The sequence below is a fragment of the Eurosta solidaginis genome, chromosome 3 (assembly GCF_040869045.1).
Source record: "Eurosta solidaginis isolate ZX-2024a chromosome 3, ASM4086904v1, whole genome shotgun sequence".
NCBI classification, from domain to species: domain Eukaryota; kingdom Metazoa; phylum Arthropoda; class Insecta; order Diptera; family Tephritidae; genus Eurosta; species Eurosta solidaginis.
The window spans coordinates 73,926,796-73,951,234 of NC_090321.1; the positions used below are offsets into that span (position 1 = coordinate 73,926,796).

General features: G+C 36.9%; 1 protein-coding gene across 2 annotated transcripts in view; it reads left to right on the forward strand.

The window, feature by feature from the left end:
- Positions 1–24,439, forward strand: part of PHDP (Putative homeodomain protein) — a 113,612-nt gene that overhangs the window by 5,394 nt on the left and 83,779 nt on the right. Inside the window, exon 1 of one of the 2 annotated variants that reach the window (XR_010950690.1) lies at positions 7,350–7,558. The exons of the other annotated variant lie outside the window; for it this stretch is intronic. The gene's annotated coding sequence lies outside the window, so the exon portion shown is untranslated. Of the gene's footprint in view, positions 1–7,349; positions 7,559–24,439 lie in introns of those variants that run through there. 2 annotated transcript variants of the gene reach the window in all.

A 24,439-nucleotide genomic window follows, 5' to 3' on the forward strand; every position in this document is an offset into this window, starting at 1 on the left:
AAGATGCAACGAGGAAATCACACAGTATAAAAGCAGCAACAGTAGAGGCGCGACAATCAGTTTCATTTAAGCAAGCTATTGGTTGTGAAGTATCAGTGTTATTGTGAAGTACTTTAATAAAGGACATTTTGCATTATTAAATATTGGAGCTATTTATTTAGTGATTCGAACTTAGCAGAAGGTTGCAAATAACAGGATTTGCAGTAAATTCGTTACAATATGATGGTTATCCCTTATTACCACATAATATTAAGGCCCGGTTTTTCAGTAGTTTGTTAAGCTAAGCTTAAACTAAGTTTGCTTAAACTCTAGTCAAATTTAAACTCCAGAGCAGTTTTTCAGTCACAGTTTAAGGCTATTTTGTACGGGAACATTGTTTTTTTATTGTCTAGATAATTTGTATATACGGCAACAGCTGGATTTTGCTTACCCAATAAACATGGGCAAAATATTTCTTCAGCCTTAGAGAAATATATATCTAATTCTGGAGCTGATATACAACATCATGCTCTAATTATTCTTAAACCAGATAGTTATCAAGTTGATATCCAACTTCATTCTCCAATCACTATCCAAGTTGTGAGAAATTTTGTAAAAGAATAGTTCTCGAGTTTACCTCCAACGTCATTCTCAAATTATTTTCCGACCTTTGAGAGATTTTTAGAAATGCACAGCTTTCAAATGCATATCTAACACATTTCTCCAGCTTATATCCTACTTTGGATATCGAACTGAGGTGGGTTGCAAAAAAATCTTCCACGAGGTGGTACCACCAAAGCTGTTTATTGTGAAAAATAAATACCTTGTTGATAGCAGTAAAAAAGCGATATTAATTAAAAATAATTTATACATATTTTGTTTTATTTTCGTGAAAATATTGTATCATTATAATCTTACATTTGAGTCAAGTGAGAGAACCACACATAGATACGAGTTGGGAACTATCTTTTTTCAACTTACATAGTTAATGGCATTTTTCGCTTTATAAAAATTTCCTGATTTGCTGAGAAAGTTATGACTCTCAAGTTGAGTCACTCTTTCGAAAAAACTTTTGAGATTTTGAAGTATGCCTTATTCCTCGTGTTCCAATGAAGCGTGAACCAGATACGGATAGAGATTTAACATGCAAATGTAACAACAATGTGAACCATATGGATATCTAAGGCCGAGCTTCTCTTCCAATTTGCGTCGTGCTCCTCTTGATTTTCCATACAAATTGGCCGGACCTACATGTTTTATGCCGACTTCGAACGAACGCAAATAACTGATAGTTTAATACTGTTTTCACACAGACGGCTTATTGAATAATAAAGGCAGTTTTCTACATTAAGACGCTTATTGAGCTCAATCTTCCCTACAAAATTCGAATATATTATTATTTCTTTAGTAGCTAATCGAATGCCTAATGAAGTCAAAAGCACAATGCAACTCTGTTGGCAGCCTTCCGCTTCCGTTTCCGCTTCTTAGTTTTTGGTGTGTTCAGTGCTTAAAAATGTCATTTGTCAAAGCAAATGTCATTGTCTGCATGGCGGAACGATACAAGGTGGCCGCATCGAACAGCTGATTATAACCTTTTTTATTTGATTTGATATATCAACTACCGGCGCAGTACGATTTTGACATTTGTCCATCGAATTTACAAGTACATGGAATTTTGTTTGTTTGTAGGTATGTCACCATGCTCCCACCTTGTATCGTTCCGCCATGATTGTCTGTCTCATCCTTCATACTAATCGAGCAGTTACTTCTGTGTGAAAGCAAAAAATTACGATTTCATTAGCAGGTGAAATGAGATCATTAAGTTTCTGTGTGAAAACAGTATAACCCTGTCAGATCGGCCGGTTAAGCTTAGCTTAAACTTCAGTTGAAATATACTGAAAAACTGCAGAATAAGTTTAAGCGTAATTTAACTGACAAACTGCGTTGAACTTGTACTGAAAAGCCGGGCCTAAATGTTGCATGATTTTCTGCGCACTTGATCATTGTGAATCAAACTAAGTGTGATATCTTCTGCATAGACGTCAAAATTCCAAAGTGATTGGATCACCTGATTTGTAATTGACTATTGCTGTCTCGTTTTGATGAAAAACTGGTCTGTAGTTTAACTGGAGTTTAAATTTGACTAGAGTTTAAGCAAACTTAGTTTAAGCTAAGCTTAACCAACTACTGAAAAACCGGGCCTTAATATTATGTGGTAATAAGGGATAACCATCATATTGTAACGAATTTACTGCAAATCCTGTTATTTGCAACCTTCTGCTAAGTTCGAATCACTAAATAAATAACTACAATATTTAATATTGCAAAATGGCCTTTATTAAAGTACTTCACAATAACACTGATACTTCACAACCAATAGCTTGCTTAAATGAAACTGATTGTCGCGCCTCTACTGTTGCTGCTTTTATACTGTGTGATTTCCTCGTTGCATCTTCTAGGCGCTTCCAGAATTTACTTACTCTTTCTATCACCCGCTGAAGATAGTCGGCCCTATGCGCCGCCATATTGAACACCTCGTCAAAACGCTAAAAAGTAGCCATATTGAACATCCTGTCAGACAGTTGACAGATAAGATATCACACTTAGTTTGATTCACAATGTACTTGATACTGTTTTAGAGATTTTTAGCGATGGAGATTTAAAGTTAGCAAGAATGTTGGAATTAGGGTGCAGATATACGTAAAAATATTAGTAGATACTTTTGGCAAAGCGGATAAATATAATAACAGTCTGCTACGAGTGGCGAGTAACTCGCTGGATATTAAAAAAGTTGATGCCAACCCTGCAAAAATTGTTGGATTACGTGTTCCATTTTTTCATGTTGGAGTACTGTAACAATACTCCTTTGCAATGCGTTTGCGGACCACCATCAGCCGATCATTGTTTGTGTTTTAACGACCGTGTTCACGTCACGATGATGATCGAACAGAGTTGCCAAAAGTAAAATATTGCATACAAATAACTGATAATAAAATTTTACTATGGAAACTGTGATAAAATGCAACCGCGCAACTGGTTTTATGTATACATACTATAGTATAGAGATATATTCAAAGAGGAATTGTGTCGGAAAGAATTATCGGAGTGAATTTAATTTAAGAGACAAACAATTTTATTGGTGAAAAATAAAATAAATAAAATAATTATAACCAAATATATAAAGGTAAAATATAGAATACACCGCACGTCACAAAAGACGTATTCAGAAAATGGAGAGGGAAAAGTTTGCGCGTAGATTGAAAAATGGAGAAGATGCTCCAAATTGAAACTCCAAATTATGCCGCAGGATCAGAGGTTATGGAATTGGTCAGCTCTCCTAACATAGCACCAGAAGGAAATTATTTTTCATCTTCGGAATTTAGTTTGGATGCAAAAAGACGAAAATTAATGATCTTATGCTATTTAGCATTTGCGTGAATAAAGAAAGTAATATGATTTTTTTTATAAATTTTATGTTTTATTTTGGGTGGCTTCTTCTGTAGCGATGGTTTTAAAAGTACTATTCCATAGCTACTCCAAGGAGTAATGTTTTGAGAGCAGTTTCGCAAGTAATCTCTTGTCGGTACTCCATGGAGTAATATTTCAGGAGCAGTTTAGAGAGTATTGTTCGGCAGATACTCCATAGAGTAGTTTTTCTGGAGTACTTTAGCATATGATCCTCTGTGGGTACTCCATGGAGTACAACACTGAAAGTACTTTGGAAAGTACTACATGGAATACTCAAGCGAGAGTGGGATAACCTACTCCTCTCCTAGGTCATCGCAATGTTAATTGGAGCACATTTTTTGAAGGGTAATGTTTTCTAAGAGGGACATTTTTAATTGTCTCGCATTTATCCATGACGTTAGGCACCTTGGCGGCCACCGTGGTGTGATGGTAGCGTGCTCCGCCTATCACACCGTATGCCCTGGGTTCAACTCCCGGGCAAAGCAACATCAAAATTTTAGAAATAAGATTTTTCAATTAGAAGAAAATTTTTCTAAGCGGGGTCGCCCCTCGGCAGTGTCTGGCAAGCGCTCCGATTGTATTTCTGCCATGAAAAGCTCTCAGTGAAAACTCATCTGCCTTGCAGATGCCGTTCGGAGTCGGCATAAAACATGTAGGTCCCGTCCGGCCAATTTGTAGGGAAAAATCAAGAGGAGCACGACGCAAATTGGAAGAGAAGCTCGGCCTTAGATCTCTTCGGAGGTTATCGCGCCTTACATTTATTTTTTTATTTTTGTAGGCACCTTGTGCAACTGTGTTTTTGGAAAGATAATTAATTAAATACAGTCGGAAAAATAAACACAAATACCCCATGAAAATGTATAGAAGACATTTTATGCACATTTCGCCAAAAAAAAAAAAAACCAGCGACTACCTCGAAGAAAACATTTAGCAAATGGCTACAAAGTAACGAGTGACGTCTGTTATTGTATTTATTCTCTTTACTGTTGGATCCAATATCGTATCGGATATGGAAAACTTTGCTTCTGTCAAAAGACAATCCAAAAAAAAAAAAACAAAAAAACTACCCCGGACCGCTCCAAAACACAAAACTCTGCATTGTGAAATATCTTTTTAAACAATTTTAGGCAATTCACATCAACTCCTAATAGGTGGCCAAAAATATCGGAGCGGAAAAAAATGTTCACTCCGTGAGGAGATAATTAATCAAGTTGAAGCTGACAATCTTCATGTGGTTGTTGTAATTTTGTTGTACACATGGAGAAAAATTGTGTTCAAAGGGATTTGACACCGACTTAAGTTGAAACCAGGCATGCTTAACCAACGAACCGATATCATTTCGTTACGATAATTAACGTTAATAAACGAAACAAAGTCATTTCGTTTCGTTTATTAACGTTAAAAACGTCAAATTAACGAAATGATTTTGTTTCGTTTTCTGCCATATCCCAACGAAATCAAATCGTTTATGTTGATTATTAATTTCAAACTATGCTGGCAAAGCTGATTGATGGCGGAGTCATTAAAGGTGAAAGCATTAGCCGAGCTGATTGCAACTTTTCTCATGAATTTTGACAGTACGAACATTTCTCAGAGTATTTTTGACATTACCACCAACGAATTACACAAACAAATTACATGGAGTTTGTGTGTGTATGTCCGCTCATTGTTACCACCTTACGGCTTCACCATGGCTATAGCATTGCCAGCACAATTCAAACATAAAGTATCACGGTTTTGTTAACGTTTTTAACGTTAACGAAAGCTTTTCGTTTCGGTTAAAAACGAGATACAATTTATCTTGATAATTACTTTATCGATAATATTTCGAAGTGTTTCAACGGAAACGGTGGAAATTTTTTGATAAACGATTAGCTTAACGTTAAGGTGCATCCCTGGTTTAAACCCACACCATTGGTGAACCGGTAAACTTTTTATAAGAACCGTCGAACGCCGCCAATGCAGTAAGGTGTTTTGCGCAGAGCTACTACGGATTTAACCTCGGATTCGAAGAGACCCAGGGTCATTTTTTGGGTTTTCGTTAATATCTTTTGAACGACACTCCTCCCGATATTTTTTGAAAAAGATACAGATGAAGGAAAGATATTGAAGTACTGCTGATATAATTGATTTAATATTTGTCAGCAATTTGTCACTATTATTATTTCTATCACGTATATATATGTACACTAGGGTGGAGTGAATTAATTTTTTTTCGAAATAGCTTTTGGCTGACCTCCAGAAACTTGCCTTTCTAGACCAGAAATAAGGTTGAAAATTTTTATTTCACTCATCGTATGTTTAGAGGTGCCCCAACGCAACTAAACTTTGAAAAATACGGAAGGTATATTTTTTTTGTCGTTGATTTACTTTCGCTTGTTATTATTGTGCTCACTGATTTCAAAGCCTACTGATTTTCATGGCTTCCTATGTGCCTGTAAAACTCTTACTTATACACTTGATTAGAAACATACTATTATCAACAAAAAACTGTAAAACACCATTTAAAATTTGTCGTTTTTAGTATTAATATGTAATTTTACTAAAGTTATGTATATTAAAAAATAAATAAAGTAAATATGTAAATAATGTGCTGTAACGTACACCTAGTGTGAATCCGCCCCTTTTCGCAATCAAGGTGGATTGCCCCCAGCTAGCTCAGTGTGAGGGGTCGGGGCCCTTAACCCTTGTCAACCTTGATGCGGGGCGGATGTTACAATCATTTCCTCTTCATGTAGAGATACACACACCTCGCAGGAAGCCCACCCTACCTTGGACCCCTCGATTATTTCGGCTTTAAGCAGGTCCCCTTTTCCTTCCGCTCCGCTTGACTCCTTTTACCTACCCTAGTGCCATCTTCCCCCTCCCCAACCGATTAAATTTTAGCTAGCCATTCCAATTTCTTTCAATTCACTGTAACATTTTTTATTTAAATAAAAAATAATAAATAAATGTAAGGCGCGATAACCTCCGAAGAGATCTAAGGCCGAGCTTCTCTTCCAATTTGCGCCGTGCTCCTCTTAATTTTTCCCCACAAATTGGCCGGACGGGACCTACATGTTTTATGCCGACTCCGAACGGCATCTGCAAGGCAGATGAGTTTTCACTGAGTGCTTTTCATGGCAGAAATACACCCGGAGCGCTTGCCAAACACTGCCGAGGGGCGACCCCGCTTAGACAAATTTTTCTTCTAATTAAAAAACCTTATTTCTAAAATTTTGATGTTGCTTTGCCCGGGGTGCGAACCCAGGGTATACGGTGTGGTAGGCGGAGCACGTTACCATCACACCACGGTGGCGGCCTATACAATGGTATGGATACAAAAAACGAATCTTACGGCTATCGAGCCAAATAGCAATGTTCAAAAAAAAAATGATTTATATCAAGACAAAAAAACCTATATCCTGCTAGGATCAATACATGTATATATGTGAATATCCACAGTTACCACATAAAAAGAAAATGTATAATTATTCACAGGTTCAACAAAAACCACAAAAAAAAGACACACGGAATAAAAATTTAAACCGTTTTCCAAAAAAAATTGATTGCGGAACGGTATATGTATGTACATATATATATATATATATATAGATAAACATACGTACTTTCAAAACTTAAAACGACACATATGTATTTTTAGAAAAAAAATCGTTTTACGACACTGTACCAAAAATGTTTGCATTCGATTACATCCAACAAAGTTTAAAAATGTATATACAAACAAAAACTATTTATGGAAATTTTAACAAAATGTCGGATCGCAAAGTGAATGCACCGTTAAAAGTAAATTTTTGTTCGTAAGTTTTTGGACCTTGGATGAAAATTTACAGGACGTGATAATTTACACAAAAAAACCATTATACAAACATATGAATTCGATACATATTTATATACGGAAGTTCTGTTTATATAAATCAAAAAAGTCAGCTGGCAACCCTGCTCGTGTTAATCTGCAAACAATACGTCTGCCGAAAATAATCAACAAATTGTGTAAATAAATACAATTTAAAGTAAATACAAGGGTAAATTCCATACGAATTAAATATAGTGTCCTGTACTGTGATACATGTTATAAAAAGCGTGTATTGACATTTTTCCGGCAGAAAATGTAAGTTTTTTAACTTCGTTATATACATACATAACTCTGTAATAACGCCAAATAAATTCGCTTAAGAGAATAGCGACCATGGCGGAACGATACAAGGTGGCAGCATGGTGACATACCTACAAACATAAATAAAAGTTCCTTGTGCTTTGTTTTTGTAAATTCGATGGACAAATGTCAAAATCGTACTGCACCGGAAGTTGATGTATCAAATCAAATAAAAAAAGTTCATAATTAGCTGTCCCATGCTGCCACCTTGTATCGTTCCGTCATGATAGCGACGTAAGCAAGTGCGCAAATACTTTTTATTCGTACAGTGTTCAGGGTTGCCACCCAGCTAACATATATTAAGGTGACCAGGTGCGTCAAAGTTGTTTTCGATATTGGATCTGGTGTCTTCGCTTGGGTAATATGCCAAACATTACTCCTCCCGCAGTAAAACGTCGTCTGAGCAAGGGCTCCCCCGCCGCGAAAACACAAAAAGTTGATGGGGCTGCAGCTATCACCCTCTCAGCAGTGTACAACACCCTGAAGGAATTCGAGTCGAAGGTGCATCAACAGACTGCCCAGTTGCGGCTTTTGGTAGAGGGCGTCTCGCAAAGATTAGATGAAGTGGGGAAACAAATAAATAAACGTATCGAAGAGGAGATCTCGTTACTAACTACCACTCTGTCTGCCTCATCCACGCATATTTCTTTGCTGACGGAGAGATTAGAAAAGTCTGAGTCCGAAATAGAAAATCTCAAAAAAGAGTTGGCAAAAGGACTTCAGCAAAAACTGACTGTTGATATCGCTGCTGATGCTGTCGCTTTTGATGTCCCGTACAAGGAGGGCGAAAACCTAAAAAGTATTTTTAACGTGGTGTGCATGTCCATTGATTTTCAGTCACCGCAAATAAGGAACATTTTCCGCACGAGACCCTCACGTGCAGGCAACAACGGTGCGATTGTGATCAAGTTCCATTCGCCGCTGGATCGCAATCGTACTCTTCGTGCGTTTGGGGAGCACCATAGGCGTATGAAAAGCGCTGTTTCTCCCCCCTTGGTATCCAGGGAAAATTCCACGTATACGAGAGCCTTACCAAGGAAAATAGGCTTTTGCTACAAGTGGCTATCCAATTAAGGCGGCAGGGAAATCTGCAGGCGGCATTCACGCTCCGTGGATGCGGCTACGTTAGGCATGGACTTGATACATCCGCACAGCCAACAAAAGTTACTAGTGAGGCTGATCTGGATCGATTTCGCCAACCTTAAGTTCATATGCTTATTCATTGTTTTTTGTTATGTAAAGAGTGCGCAAACATTAATTTATTTTTTTTTTCTTTTTCTTCGGCTTTGGCTATACCTTACTTTAAAGTTGCTTTTAATTCGATTGTACTCGGTGTTTGGAGATAGTAGAAACGCGAATAGCATTGCGAATAATAGCCTAGCTTTGCTTAATGTCCTATGTAGGCACCATAAAGGTTTCAACGTGGTGCACTTTAATGCTCGTAGTTTAAATGGTGAAAAGATGGATGTAGTCAGAGCGATATTTGAACAATCTAGTGTTGATATCATTTGAGTTTCCGAGACCGGACCGTTTCATCCATGTCTTCAAATTGCCAAACAAATAGGAAGAGATCTCGTTCAAATTTCTCATAGCTGCAAATCGTTCAGTAGTGCCAGTGATTACCGAATCACCGATCATCAAGAATGTATTGTTCTTAAAATCAGACTCTGGATCATCCGTAATCATCTCATTTCCATTATCTTCAAAACGTCTTTTGGGTTTTCTTTTTCGAATGTCCGGAAACTTTGGCGAGATGTTCAATTGAATAGCAACTGTTTTGCATTCGTTTAAAATTGTCTCCCATTGGTTCCTGATCAACTTCAAATCAGCTTATAAGGCATCTGGATTTCGTGGTGCCACCATAAAATCAGAAAACAAAAATTCAGAAACGCATTTTTTCCGAAAACATTAGTCAGAACCCTTTTTGAGAAAAACAAAATTCAGAGGTAAAAACTCAGAAGTCAAATCTCAGAAATAAAATTTCAGAAGTGAAAATTCAGAAGTCAAATTTCAGAAGGCAAAATTGAGAAAGTAATCAGACGATAGAAAAAACATAAAATTTTTCTCAAAATTCAGAAACATTTATTTATTTGAAAGGAATTATGTATAAAGAAAAAGTAGTAAAATCTAAAATTTTAAATTGTGTGCAATAGCAAGCATGTAATTAATTAAATCTTTTCGCGTTTATCTATTTCAAATGAATTTAAAATATTAAAAAAACGAAGTCTTTATATTTTATCTTGCGTTTCCGATATGGCTAGCTTCCAGCTGAAAATTGCTGCAGTTTTGTTTCTGTTATTGCATGTTCGTTTTTTATTTTATTTATGAAATTAAATATGTTAGGGTGTGTCCCAAACGCACTTCGAATGACGTTGTGCCACCTTTATATATAATTATTTGTACGGAATTCACCCAATTTGGTGATATTATATAACGCCTTCTTTCGACGTCGCCGTGTTCCAGGCAGAAAAAAATTTCAGAAGTCAAAACTCAGAAAGTAATCAGACAGCAAAAAAACATAAAATTTTGCGCAAAATTTGACTTCTGAATATTGATTTCTGAATTTTTGTTTCCGGATTTTATGGGGGGAAACAGATGTCGAACCTCAAAATCTATGGTGGCGTCTCTAGCTTGGAGTACGACGTTTCTTTCATTAATGGTAGTCAGTATTTTGAACCAAATTGAGGACAGCAAGATACAATCGAACTTGTTGATGTACTTGAGAATGCCGGAAATATCTCTGTATGATTGTGCAGTCAAATTTAGCTTAAGTAATGCGTTTAGTGTTCCTGTTATTCCTGGAACATAGTTTGCGAATGGTCTATTTGCCTCAATTCTAGCCGACCACCTAGTGTCTGAAAGACTGGGAAGAGAGCTCGGCACATTTTTTTTGAGGATGTCCCCAGTAATTGCAGCCGTACAACAACATGTAGCATCAAGACCACATAAATTTAGACTGTGGTTTGGACAAGGCGAGTAATCAGCATTCGAGTTTTTGTCGAGAATGTCACGTAGTGCTCCTTTGTAAGCTCCTTTCACATTGGCGCCGTTATCGTACCCTTGTGCACGACAATCTTTTAATAGGATTTCATGTTTATCTAGAGCAGGGATGGGCCTATTTACGGCTCCTAAATCAGTTTCATTGCCGGCGAGTGCTAGGTGAGACGTTTGTGTGTTTTGGCGAGTAAAAAAATACATTGGAAATATCATACGCTCAATCTCAAACGATATTCATCGCAAGAAGGTTGCGGAAACACTAAAAAACTGAAATGAAAATATTCTCTCTCAACTTCGAAAACCAACTCCCAAACTGTGTTGCAATAGTACGAAAACAAAAACATACACTTTTTGGCAAGAAATACGAAAAACGGAATAACCATAGACTGAAGTCGATTTAATATTAAGCAGCGCATTATTGAGATTCATTTCGCCTTCACATACATTTATTCATTTGCAATATATACATAAAAGTATTTAAAAAAGTATTTTTTAAAGTAGTAGCATTAGAGAAAGTAGTAGTAGAAAAACGTACTAATGCACGTTTCGTATACAATCGTGGGAAAACGAAACCCTTTTCAGACTTGTTGGCAGTGTTGCCGTGAGCCTAGAAAGAAATGTATTAGTTTACAAATAAAAAAAGGTACCAAACGCAAAAACAACGACTAATTTTACCAGTTTTATTATAAACATAACTGCTTTCATTTATAAATTTCAAATTATGGAGAAATTTTCAAATTTCTTCAGTTCACATACACATATCGTTAAATCCACACTGCAAAATTGTTGGAGCAAGTATTGCATGTGTGTTTAATTTACGGCGACCATTTTTCTAATTTTAAAACTTGCTTTGCTTATGATTTGAATCATAAAGGAAATTTTAAAATTACAACTGAAAATTCAGTTCGAGATTACATATTTGTGGCCTTTAGTGCGAGCGAAGCCGCCGGTAAATAAAGGCTAGTTTATCCTAAAACGCTTAATAATTTGAACAAAATAAGAGCGATGGCAGCTCTATTTTCCAGATATGTATAATGCCAAATACTCTCTCTTTATCAATCTTATGTGTGTTTGTATATTATTCTCTTCCTGTGTTCTTCGCCCCACATACCTGCACTTGATCGTCCCTCTCCGTGCACTTAAATGTGCAAAGCGTGCCCGTATGAGCAAAAGGCTCATACGAGCCGTTTTGCCCATCGGTGATCTAGAGTATGGCAAATTAGATCAACGATTTTCTGACCAGTTTTTTGGTTACAATCAACGAAAACCAAAACCCGTTCTTGAATTGTAAAATTTTTTGCTTTCAAATTGAAATGGCAAAACGAACGTAGTCTGTTCAACGTGACCAGCATCAGGCGTAGCATCAACGATATTGGCAAAATTCTTGGATTTCTTGCGTTGATCTAATATAGTTTCCCTTACGTGTTTTGCACAAATTTATATAAAATCGTTCTGAATATCTGGGGAAAGATAGTGAACTTGTAAACGTTTGTGCTGCTGTTGTGAGATCCTAACTTTCTTCGAATGATCTCTAGGTATTGGATATAATAGCTTATGAGTACGATTTCGGATGCATGTAAACATACATTTTTGTTTGATGTTTTTATTGTCTCCTCACTGTTCGAAGGCCCAGGCAAAAATCATTATCAATAGGCGAATCGGATGCGGAACCTGAATGGTTTTGAGCCAGCTGCCAAATGAAATATTTATTCTTAAATTTTAAGGAAAAGAACTTTTCAAATTATTTTCCACACTTCACTATAATATAAAAATGAAATGCAGATAATTGTTGATTTTGAAATTCGGCTTAAAAATTGCACATGGAACAACTAAAGACTCTCCTGAATTAAAAAAAAACACTAAATCGCGGGCCCTCTCAGAAACCCCGGGTCCGGTCAAATGAAAGATATTTTTAAACACGCTTATATTAGCTTCACTTCTATGTATGCTTTTTTGTAACTCTCTAGGCTAGGCGCGCAAGGGAGAGTTAGACCCAACCAACGGCAATTATTGAAGTGGTTAAATAACTCGCTACAAAACGACTTGTGCTTAATAGCGGAGACACGAACCTCTGTGCTACGGTGCTAGGTGCTATCAACATCAAATATCTAAGTGGATTGTAGATACTAAAACGGCACCGTATTTGCTTGTTTTTTAGTTTTTTTAAACTTTATTTATATTACATTACCTGTTTAGTGACACATAAATTTTCGAAATTGGTTTCATAATTTCGAATATATTTTCTATTTAAAAAAATGTTACATTTACCATTTGACGTGGAATAACCCCCACAGTTTTCATTTGCACCAAAAAATATATATATTAGCCATGTTTTTTTTTTTTTACACGCGTATACGTTTACTTTTGCGCGTAAAAAACGCTTATCCTCGCTTAGATAATGCTTAGGAGACCCATCTAGCGGCAGTGGTTAAATAACTAGGTACAACACAGGGTGTACCGAAAAGCGGGGACACAACACTCTGATGGCCTCAGGGTGTGCCGAAAAGCGGAGACACCACTCTCTGATGGCCATAGGGTATAACATATAGCTGAATCAGTTGTGATAAATAGTTGACGCGCATAGAATACATTGAATTAGTGCAGAGGGTGAAACATAGACCCATATTTCAGTTACATCTGAGTATAATGCGTATTGAAATTTAGTAGTACTAATTTTATGCGTAGCAATTTCAGAGGTGTATTTAAAGTTTGACGCTTAGCAGTCCATATAAAGTTTAAGCGTAAACGTATATGGGCGAATCCCATATAAGGTCTACCACGAACTAAAAATGCAAAGTGGTCAGATTTTATTTTCGTTCATTTGCTATGAAAGCTGAATATGTATATGGAATGGATTAGAAATAATATTTAGTTTTCCATAATCCTAGACAGAGAACTGTTACATTAAAAAGGCCTTTTTCGGATTATTTATTTTACCCGTTTTCTGACAAGTGTATTACTTTCAAATGCAAAGTAGGCATGTGCACTTCTGTCAAAAAATAAAAATGATTTTTTCCCGAGCAGTCTAATTAACTATTTTGTTGGTGATTAAAATTTGTCGAGTCCGTTACCGTAAGTACAAAAATTCAGTTAAATAGTTTCAGTATAAAATATGTATGAAAATTTTAGTTTTTGATGGAAACAATAATGCAGGCAGAGAGTTCCAAAAAAATGAAGAAGTAGCGGAAAAAGATGAAAGAAAATGACAATAAGTGGCAGCAATATGAACGCAACGAAGTAGAAAGAAAACGGAAGCTTCGAAAGAAACAAAAGGAAAAACTAAAAATAAATCAAAGTTCGGCTTGACGAAAAGTGAAAGAAGGATCGCTTGCGGCAGCAAACAGTGCTTCAAAAAAAGAAAAAAAATTTATTATGAATGTGAAGAACCGAGCATACACATGTAAGCAAACGAAAAAAGAAGAGGCTGCGTTACCAAAAAACCTAAGAAAAAATAGCAGTTTTAAAGAATTTATGCAATAAGTATATCACTAAAAAGGGTTGTCATGGGAACAAGGAGAAGTTAGCACACAATCAGAAACAGTTTGAACTTATAAAAGCGTTTTTGATAAAAGACGGAATTAGCGTACAAGCTGCTGGTAAAAAGGACACAGTGCTGAGGAAAGGTGAAATATTTGCAAAACATTTTATGCTTATGACGTTAGGAGAAGCAAACGAAGCATTAAAAACTGAGTTTCCCTCTGAAAACGTAAGCAGGACATTTTTTTTTTAAATCCCGACCTTCATACGTCCTGGTAGCTAACAAGTTCCACATAATATGTGTGGATGTAAGCACCACGCTAATTTTAGTTTTTTACTAGAAGGCTGCCAACGTTTTTTACCAAATATTTCTAAGAACTCTGATGAATTCCTTTCAACAGTTTGTTGTAACGTGAAGAGTGTATGACCAATGATTGTGCGAATTTTGCGTACGTGATATCAATCATGATATAACTCCCATAGGTTTATAAAAAATTATGAAAGGGGGGGGGGGGGGGGGATCACTTGACGGCAAATGAAACTATTGCTCCACTAACAGATTTGATACGTGATCTTCAAATTCAATTGCCAGCTTTTAAACTGCATTTTTATATTAAACGGTTCCAACAGAAGTATTTTGAAAGTAGAAAAGCTAATTTAACACCAAATACAGTAAGTAGTCTTGCAAATTGACTTTGCTGAAAACTATCGCTTGTCCTGCCAAAACGAAATTCAAGAAGCGCATTTTAGTTATAAGTCAAGTCACTATCTTCACATGTGTTGCTTGGCTTTTCGATGAAACCAAATCCTTTGCAATCATAAGTGACAAATTAAGCCACAATAAATATGATGTTTATTGTTTCATTTCAAAGATCATGCATATCATAAAAAAGGAGCACAAAGAAATTGAAACAGAGTATATATTCTCAAGCGGAAGTGCGAGTCAGCTCAAAAATAAATCCATTATATTAAATATTCCAGTTCTTGCTAGTGACTTTACCTGCAAAACTTTCGAGTGGAATTTCTTCGCCACTTCACATGGCAACTATATTAAAGCCGGTCGAACAGCTTTATCTTTAAAAAAGAAGATTAAAGTACAGTAGAACAAAAACATTTAGGTCATTTAGTTTTAATTTCTTTTGAATATTTGCTGCACTTGAAATGCTATTTCCATTAATTTTTTTATTAGATTAATTTCAATAAAAAATAAAAAAATGAAATTAGCCGATTTACCATATGTTATTTATTGAGATGACCAGCGTGGTATATAGGTAATGTATTGACCTTTCATACAGAGGATCCAGGTGCAAGCCACGGTACAAGCAACATAAAATATACTTCACCAGTTTTTCTAAACGCAGTCAGCATATAACTTGTAGGCCCCATCAATTTGCAGGAAAGATTAAAAAGCACACCACAAATTGGAAGAGAAGCTTTGCCAAAGACTCCTTGGAGGTATATCGCGTAAAAGATTTATTATTATTAATCGACAAAAAATTTTCGCGTCCTTTATGTCGCGTCCGTATCCGTACTCTAGCTCATATCCGACGTTCTAAAACAAAATTTGAAATTTCGTAAATCTGCAACTGAGGGGTCTTCTTCGACCTTTAATCTCTAATTTAAGGAATATAAATTTTCGTCTTAGATTCGCTATGTTTTATATAATTTGAAGTGCATTAAAGAATTACTTCTATTTCATGTCGCGTCCGAACCACATTATAAACGGATTTATATAAATAGTTAATAGTGTTAAAAGTCCCGAACAATTTTATGGAATAAAGCTTTCTGGCAGTTCTTTACAAGCATTATAAATTGCAACAAGTCCGCTGCTTGTATTCCAATTAAACCAGTATTAAATGCGTACGAATGTCGCGTCCGTTACCCATGACTTGCCCATATAGATGTAAAAAAAAAAACACAGCTAATAATGGTGATGTCAACAACATAACCTCACTTTTTCGGTAGCTGTATTTTCCAGTATTCACTAGTAAACCAAAAGTATTAAATTTTGATTGCTTCATTTTTCGTACAAAATTGAACAAAAAAATTGTTTTTGCAAAAGATTTTCCATATTCTTTTGGGGAGCACAAAGTTACGTTAATTTTTTTGGCTAAACAATTCTAGTAGCGGCTTATAGAGTTATAATATTTCTAAACGTATAGTAAAATCTACCACGATCATAGTAGAACTCAAAGGCAGATGATAGACAACCCCTATAAAATACGCATGCCGAACTTGTCAGAATAAGTGAAAACGTCAACGGGATGAGAACACCTGAATATTTATTTCATCATGCCACAAACGACACTAGTGAACCTAATATACATTTTTTCGTTTTGACAAATGTATGTATTCTGCACTTATACCTAAAAGTTTTCATAAAAATTCTTGAAACCCAAAGGTGTTATACTGACTTCTAAGGAATATGCTATGGGCCGATTTCACCATATCCACTTAACGGTAGCTGTCACTTTATCTGGCAGTCTTTGAACGATTTCTGTCAAATAAAGCGGCAGTTAGCGTTAGCAGAAGATGGCTAAAACGGCTCTAAGTCACTCTGTAGGTTTGAGGGATGGATTCACAAAACATCTTTATATTACACCAAAGATGGAAGTAAAGTTCGCGAAATTTGTTTGGAATGTTTTCAAGGGGCTCCTTTCAACTTTTCCATTATTTGATTGGGAGAAATGAAATATTATTCATAAAAACTTCTTCATTGTTCTTGGAAAGTAAAATGAGGTTTTTTGTTATTCTTTCGCCTAGAACATACAGGCGCGGATCTACGGGGGTGAAATAGGGGACACCTCTGCCTCCAAATGTGGAGAATTTATACATGAATACCGCTTTTATAAAAATAAAACAAAATTTATGAAACTTTTTGATACCATATCCTCAATTTTTGGCGTTGATTTCGAGCGCATTATTTCACTGCATCAGAATTACGAAGGTTACGTCCTTAGAGGAAATGACAACGTTTCGGTCAAAGGAACGGAATGACTGGATCTTCAGAGTATCACATTGTCCACAACTAAGGAATATGGAAACAAAACGTTGACATCAATGAGATGACAGGCGATTTGGAACAATATAATAAACATGCGGATGAGTATATTGTGACGAATATTAGCATAACTAAGCTGCTACTAAATAAATGCGCAACAACAATAAAGCAAGCTGCCACTCTTGTGTACCTAAACAAATCAATCATCATTTACACACATACATACAAGGCAATGAAGGGATACTCACAAACACAGTAATCATCAGCCGAAGTAGTTACTCATACATATACCCGCATATGGTTATAAGATAAACATAAACTACAAATATACATGTATATAGAAATTACCAAGTAGGAGATACAACTATTCTAGAAAGTGGAACGTTTAGACCTTAGTAGAAATACGCAGACGAGGCCACAGAGAGTATAAAAGCAGCGTAGCTGAGGCATGACTAATCAGTTTGATTTAAATACGCTGTTGTGAAGTACATGACATTGAAGTATAATTGTACTACTCCCAAGTATACTAAATAAAGACCATATTGCAATACTGAATATTGGAGTGATTTATTCAACAGTTTAGCGATTCGAACGTTAGCAGAAGGTTTGGAATAAGCGGAATTTCTCAAAATTCGTTACAATATGGAAAACAAATACTACGAAATTTGGGATTGACCCGACCATGCGACAAGAGGTAAGCCCATTAAGCAGAAAAGGTGAATGATGTAAAAATATATAGCGCCAGGTTTTATAACAACGATACTTAAAAAAATCAGAACTTATAGATTTACCTGATGACAAAAAAGAAGCTTTTGCTTATAAGATCGAAATTTTAAACATTAAGTACTGTTTGTTGCCCTGAAAACATGAAAAACAACATGAAATATTACCAGCCTTATGTTTAAAGCCAACAGACGTTGTTGCGACTTTCTCTATTTATCCACCATGCCTCCTTCATTCATCATCTCGGGCGCACCCTCTCTCTTCTTTTATTTTTCCCCCGTCTACCATAATCGACCAACTCAATTTCCCTATCCCTTTAATTCTACTGCAAATCTACCTTTTTCTCCTTCTCTTGTATCTCTTACTGTTATCTAAGCCTCGCTCTAACTGTTACTCCTAATCTTATCCTAATGTTGTTCTTACTCTGTCTGCTAATCTTTCACCTATGTGGTTTTCTCTTTTCTATCGATTTCCTTGTCCCAAAATCGAGTTTGGCTTTTACGCAGATTTCATTACTACAGTATTGTGACGAATATTAGCATCACTATGCTGTTAGTAAATAATCACAACAACAAATACAGTAAGCAGCCAAACTTATGTACATGCACACACATAACCAGCAGCTCGAAGTGAAGAGATATCTCATACACACACATGTAGTCATCAGCCGAAGTTCTTACCCACATATACACGCGCATATAGCTCAATTACCAAGTAGGAGATACAATAGTTATAAAAGGTGAAACGTCTAGACCTTAGGAGAAATATAAAGCAGATATATCAGCTTGATTTAAAGTATAATTGTGAAGTACTACTCCCAAAGTAGTATAATAAAGACCATTTTGCAATACCGAATATTGGTGTTATTTATTCAACGGTTCAGCGATTCGAACGTTAGTAGAAGGTGCATAATTAGCAGGAAATCCCTAAAATTCGTTACAGTATTAAAAAATTAGCAAATTTGTTCCAAGAATTTTCCCTCTACTTCCTTAAAACTTATGGTCGGGTAAAAGTTGTTAAGTTTTTGTAGTTTTACTACTGACTTCAACACTATGAACACATTCAGTCTATGTGAGATGTTTATTGACTTCACCCGTCCGTTTTATTGCATCATGCTCATTTCAATAAAGTTTTCGAAAATTCAATTTTAAAATTTTATGTGTTTTTTTAGAGTGCACGCTCTTATAATAAATTACATTACATTGTTTAGATCTGCTGCTAGAATTATCTTCTCCAGTATAAGGTTAACGATTGGGGAGTCGCATTGCATGCAGCCGCGTTTGGTTTCGAAAGGCTAGAAGAGTTATTTTCATATCCTTAAGGAGATGGTGGTGTTATCCAATGGCAATGCTTTTGTAGGGAACTCGAGTAGCAGTATCATCATCATCATTAATTAGCGCTTAGCCGCCTAAGCGATTTTGGACGTTTCGTAACAAATCACGCCAGCTATTCCTGTTCGCGAAAACTGACGCCAGTTGGGAGCACCAAGGGAGGTCAAGCTTGCCTCCACCTACCTCTCGAAACTTATTGGAGACTCCCCCTTCCTCTGCTTCCAAACTGCTGTGTCGACTAAAATTCTTTCTTGGCCGAACCGTCTTCGATTCGCATAACATCTTCTAGCCAGCGAAGTCTTTGGGTTTTTATTCGCTGTACTATATTCATATCTGCCTAAAGCTTATACAGCCCATCATTATACCTTCTTCGATACTCGCCATCGGCATCACGGGCAGGATCATACGTCTTCCGGAGAACTTTTCTCCAGAATACTCCGAGAGATTTTTGTGCGTCGAGATAAGACTTTACTTTTCGGATTTCAGTGACCCGTATACGCTAAAGTTTTTATATTCCGCGTTTGTGCGATCCAAACTTGAGTACGCTTGTTTCATCTGGTCGCCGTATTATTCCTGCCAAGTTGCAAGAATTTAACGAATCCAAAAAGTATTCGTACATTTTGCATTACGCAGTCTGCGCTTCTCGGATCCTATTCCGACTTATAAAGCTCGTCGCTTATTGATTAACTTAAAATCATTGCAGAACAGGAGGACAATTTTATCGCTGTCGTTCGTTTTCGATTTGTTACGTGGGGTTGTTGATTGCCCTGTGCTCCTCTAGAGGATTTTCATTAATATTCCGGCTAGAGCTCTTCGTGCTTCTAAGTTTTTTCATATTGGTGTTCTTAGGGCTCTTTATGCGCGGAATGCTCCAATTACTAGAGCCTTAACATTGTTAACTACTTAACACTTAGTAGTTAACATTGTTAACTACTTTACACTTTTATAATTAGCCTATAAGATTCTTTTTTAATTGGCTTAAATAAATAAATAAATAAATTTGCCTACTCAGTCCAAATTAGCATTTGTTGACAAGAGTAATTCTCCGTTTGATTTCTAATTTGACATTATTTTTGCTGCAAATTCTGGTTCCCAAATAGACGTGGCGTGGTTATTAATGCAACGTTTCTTTATTGAATTGCAAGTACTTCATCTTGTCCTCATTTACCGCAATACCCAACTTAATTACGTCTTTATCTTTTCCAGAGAAGGCAGAACATACGATGCGTTTGCTAAGGACATTAAATCAATATCACTAGATAACACCAGTACTTGTACGCTCTTACAATAGCTCTGCTGCTAGAATTACCTTCTCTAGCATTATGTTAAAGAATTCGCACGAATGGGAGTCGCCTTGCCTGAAGCCTCGTTTGGTCTCGAATATCTCGGAGAGGTCGTTACGGAACACCCGTTACGTCACTTGGCAGAGCCTTATTATTTTTGCAGGGAATTAAAATTCAGACATGGCTGCGTACGAGCAATTTCTTTTAGCGCTGTCAAAGGCTGCTTTGAAGAAACACAAAAAGATTATGAGTGTCGATTTTCTTATCGTGAGTCCTCTCCAGGATCTTGTGTGTCGTGAAGATTTGATCGATAGTAGACTTACCAGTTCTGAAGCTGTACTGATAAGGTAGCAGTATACAGAAAGTAATAAAAGTAGTAGGTAGGTATAATGGCTGCGACCCTGGTCGCCCAAGTAGCTAATGAAAAAGCCGTTTTGATGACATAAAACTCGTCTGAACCTACTGAGTACTACATGGATATGTTATACAACCAGCCTGAGTTGTTTATAAAATCAAGAATGTTTGTCATCCCTATTTCCGCAAATCTTCCAAGATCTTCCAAAAAAGGGCTCCTGAATGATCTTAAACGGGTTCTTGCTAGAGCCGGGCATTTACACAGAAAGTGCTCGTCCTCATGTCCTTACAACTTCTGCAGTGGTCGTTGTGCGGAAAACCCATCTTTTCCGCATGCGTGCCTAAAGCCCAGTGACCAATGCAGACCGCTATAAGTCTATGGGTGTCGGCCCTGGATCTCCCCAGCAGATACCTTGTTTTTCTTTCGTTGTAGTCCGGCCAAATGGCTTTTGAAACCGCACAACCCGCGGTGCTCTTCCGTTTTTGTTGGGCTTGGTTCACATAAAAATCTCGAATATCTCCCTTGGCCACCCCAGGGGTATACCTACTCCGACACTGGTTACTAAAAATAGTAAATACCAATAAATTCAAATCCACTTTTGTTGAGAAGATTTTTTGGTAAAATCTATCTTTTCCCCTTCGAACGGAAGGGTTAATGCGCGTTTATCGTGAAAACGAGCAGTCCCGAATTGACTTCAAACGGATTTTAAACGCGCACTAAAAAACCGGGCTTTGGCATCAACACGGACTATATGGTAAAAAGCTTTTTTTATGACACTTTAGTTTACCCTGAACTTCTTTTAGGAGCACCGTGTATGATCATCATCAATGCAATACCATCCTCATAATATGAAGGAATGTTTGAAAATTGTATACGATTTCATTTAGCTTTGTATGTTTTGCAAAAAAATTATATTACACATAATAAATTATTGTAGGTTTGTGTGTATGTGTTTGTATTAGTATGTGTGAAAAGTGTGAAATGAAAAACTTTCTCTAAATTGTTTGTTGTTTTATTTCTGTTAACAAATTGCATAACAACTCCGTGATTATCCTTTTTTCGTTAATTAATGGCAAACACAGACTTCCCCCGATAATATATACACAAACACTTGTATGCAAACAAAGTTTAATGAAGCATATTTAACAGTGGCTTGTTAGCTGAGTTGTATTTGATTGTATGTATGGATCTATGTGGTATTGTTGTTGTTACTTTTGCGGGAGCGAGAAAAAAGGTAAGATTTAATTTGCGATAGCAATAAAAGTAAATAATGCAGTATGTGTGTGCGTGGAAGTTTATTCCCAGCAGGGAAACTCCAAGCAGGACACAAAACAGCTAGTGTTGTTAATATCAGACTAGTCCGAAAAAGTCAAAATTTGAACCAAAAAAAGTTTTAAGCTAATCCTTCTTTTTACCCGCACCAGGGCTCAAACTACTGAACTCCCCCAAGAGCCATTTTAATAAATTGCACTTATCCTCACTGAATTACCATTGCTTTGTTGGAACTAGTTTTGATTTGTGTCCAAAACATGATAATTGAAGTACCGTTGTACCCATGTCAAAAATACCAACTCATAAAATAAAATAAATAAATGTACGGCGCAATAATCTCCGAAGAGATTTTAAGCTGAGCTCTTCCAATTTGAGTCGTGCTCCTTTTTAAGTTTTCCTACAAATTGGCGGGACGGTACCTACTCGTTTTATGCCGACTCCGAACGACATCTGCAAGGCAGATGAGTTTTCACCAAGAGCTTGTCATGGCAGAAATATACTCGGGGTTCTTGCCAAACACTGCCGAGGTGCGACCTCGCTTAGAAACCATATGAAATGGTTACAATGTTAACGATATTGACGTTATGGCCATTCTGATTTTCTAAAATGTTCGTAAAGTTAATTGATATAGGGCGAACGGGCTACATGGTCTCGCGCCTGAGCTTTGACGGACATATTGGGGCCACAATAGAAACGGAGGTTGCGGATATGGCAGAACATATTATGCCTGTGTATACCGATGGTTCCAAATTAACGGTAGATGTCGGGTCTGCCGTTTACTGTGTCGATCCAGAAATAAGTAGATTCTGCAAGCTGCCAGATCACGACAGCAGACGGCATATATTTCAAGCAGAAATTGTAGCCGTGAAGAAAGCAGCGGAAATTCCGGAGGAAGCGTGCTTTAGCTGCTGTCGCGTAAATATGTGTATATGTTGATAGTCAGGTAGCGAGTAAGGTAATAATCTCACACAGTAGTTCATCAAAAAGTGGTCTGGAATGTAAAGAAGCATTGAAGTGACTTATTTCGGGCCGGACCATACATCTTTACTGGGTTGTCATAAATAGATAGAGGGTAGCGAAAAGTGGCTGATAAGTTGGCAAAAGAGGGTACAGTACTTGATGAATCAACGGTGGACGTCCAAATCCATTTTGGAGAAATCAAAAGGAAACAGGAGTTGCATATGATTCATCAAGCAGGAAACGCATGGACATAAGCGTGTGGCTGCAAAATTTCTAAGATCATGTGCAAATCCTACGACGTGAGACTCACAATTTGTTTATATCTCTAAAGATAATAACAGGACACTGCCTTCTGGCATCACATGCTTATAGGTTAGGCTTCGTCAGTACCAGCAGGTGTAGGAAGTGCGAGCTGCAGGAAGAAACTGTTGAGCACGTGCTGTGTTAAAGCTGTAGCAACTAGGGGCGTCGGAGTTGCATGATCTCGAGGCAGTTATTAAACTTCTAGTTTTACTTTATAACATAAGCCCTGTTACCTAATTGAGGTTTTTCCGTTTGGACGTCAAACAAATTCCGATAAAACTATGGAGGACACATTCAGTCTATGTGAGATCTTTATTGACCGGCCAGTTAAACCTAACCTAACTCATAGCTTCTTAAGTAGTCATAAGGTTAATTACTTTGTTTCGCATATCTACGTGAATAGAGAAATTATTGCTTCTTAGATCGAGCTAAGATGTCTGGAAACACAGGGTGAAAGATGTCAAATTTATGAGTTTAAAGATTCGAGTATATAAATAGCTTCCGCAATAGTACGCGGCTCTGCCTTTTCTATATTCTGGATTCATTGTAGTGAAAACGCGAACTTAAATCCGGCCCGATGAGTTTTTATCTGCAATAAGAACGACTTCACCGTGATGTGGGGTATTGTGCTCCACTTACTACACCGAAGGTTCTGGGTTCAAGTCCGGTTAAAGCAACATACAACACATTTTAGAAAAAGGTATTTCTGAACGGGGTCGCCCCTCGCAGTGTAGTATTTCTCCGAATGTAGTATTTCTGCATTGAATAACTTCTCAGTGAAAATTCAATTGCCTTGCAGCTGCCGTTCGGAGTCCCGCCAATTTCTAGAAAAATATAAAAGAGGATCACCACGCAAATTGGAAGAGAATCTCGGCCAAATGGCCATTAGAAGTAGCCATAAAGAAAAATGATCTTATGAGCATTTGAAGCAAATTTGAGCAAGTTGCCATTATGTTCGTTGTGCTTCTGTCTACTCTAAACGGCCATATACCCCACTTACTCAAGCTGAGTATAGAACCATTTGGCATCCGGTAACTTTTTTGGACTCTGCAAAATTAGTTGGGATATATGTACATACACATAAGGTATAAGATATTCTATGCAGCACAATTATAAAAACTTTGGGGTGTGTTT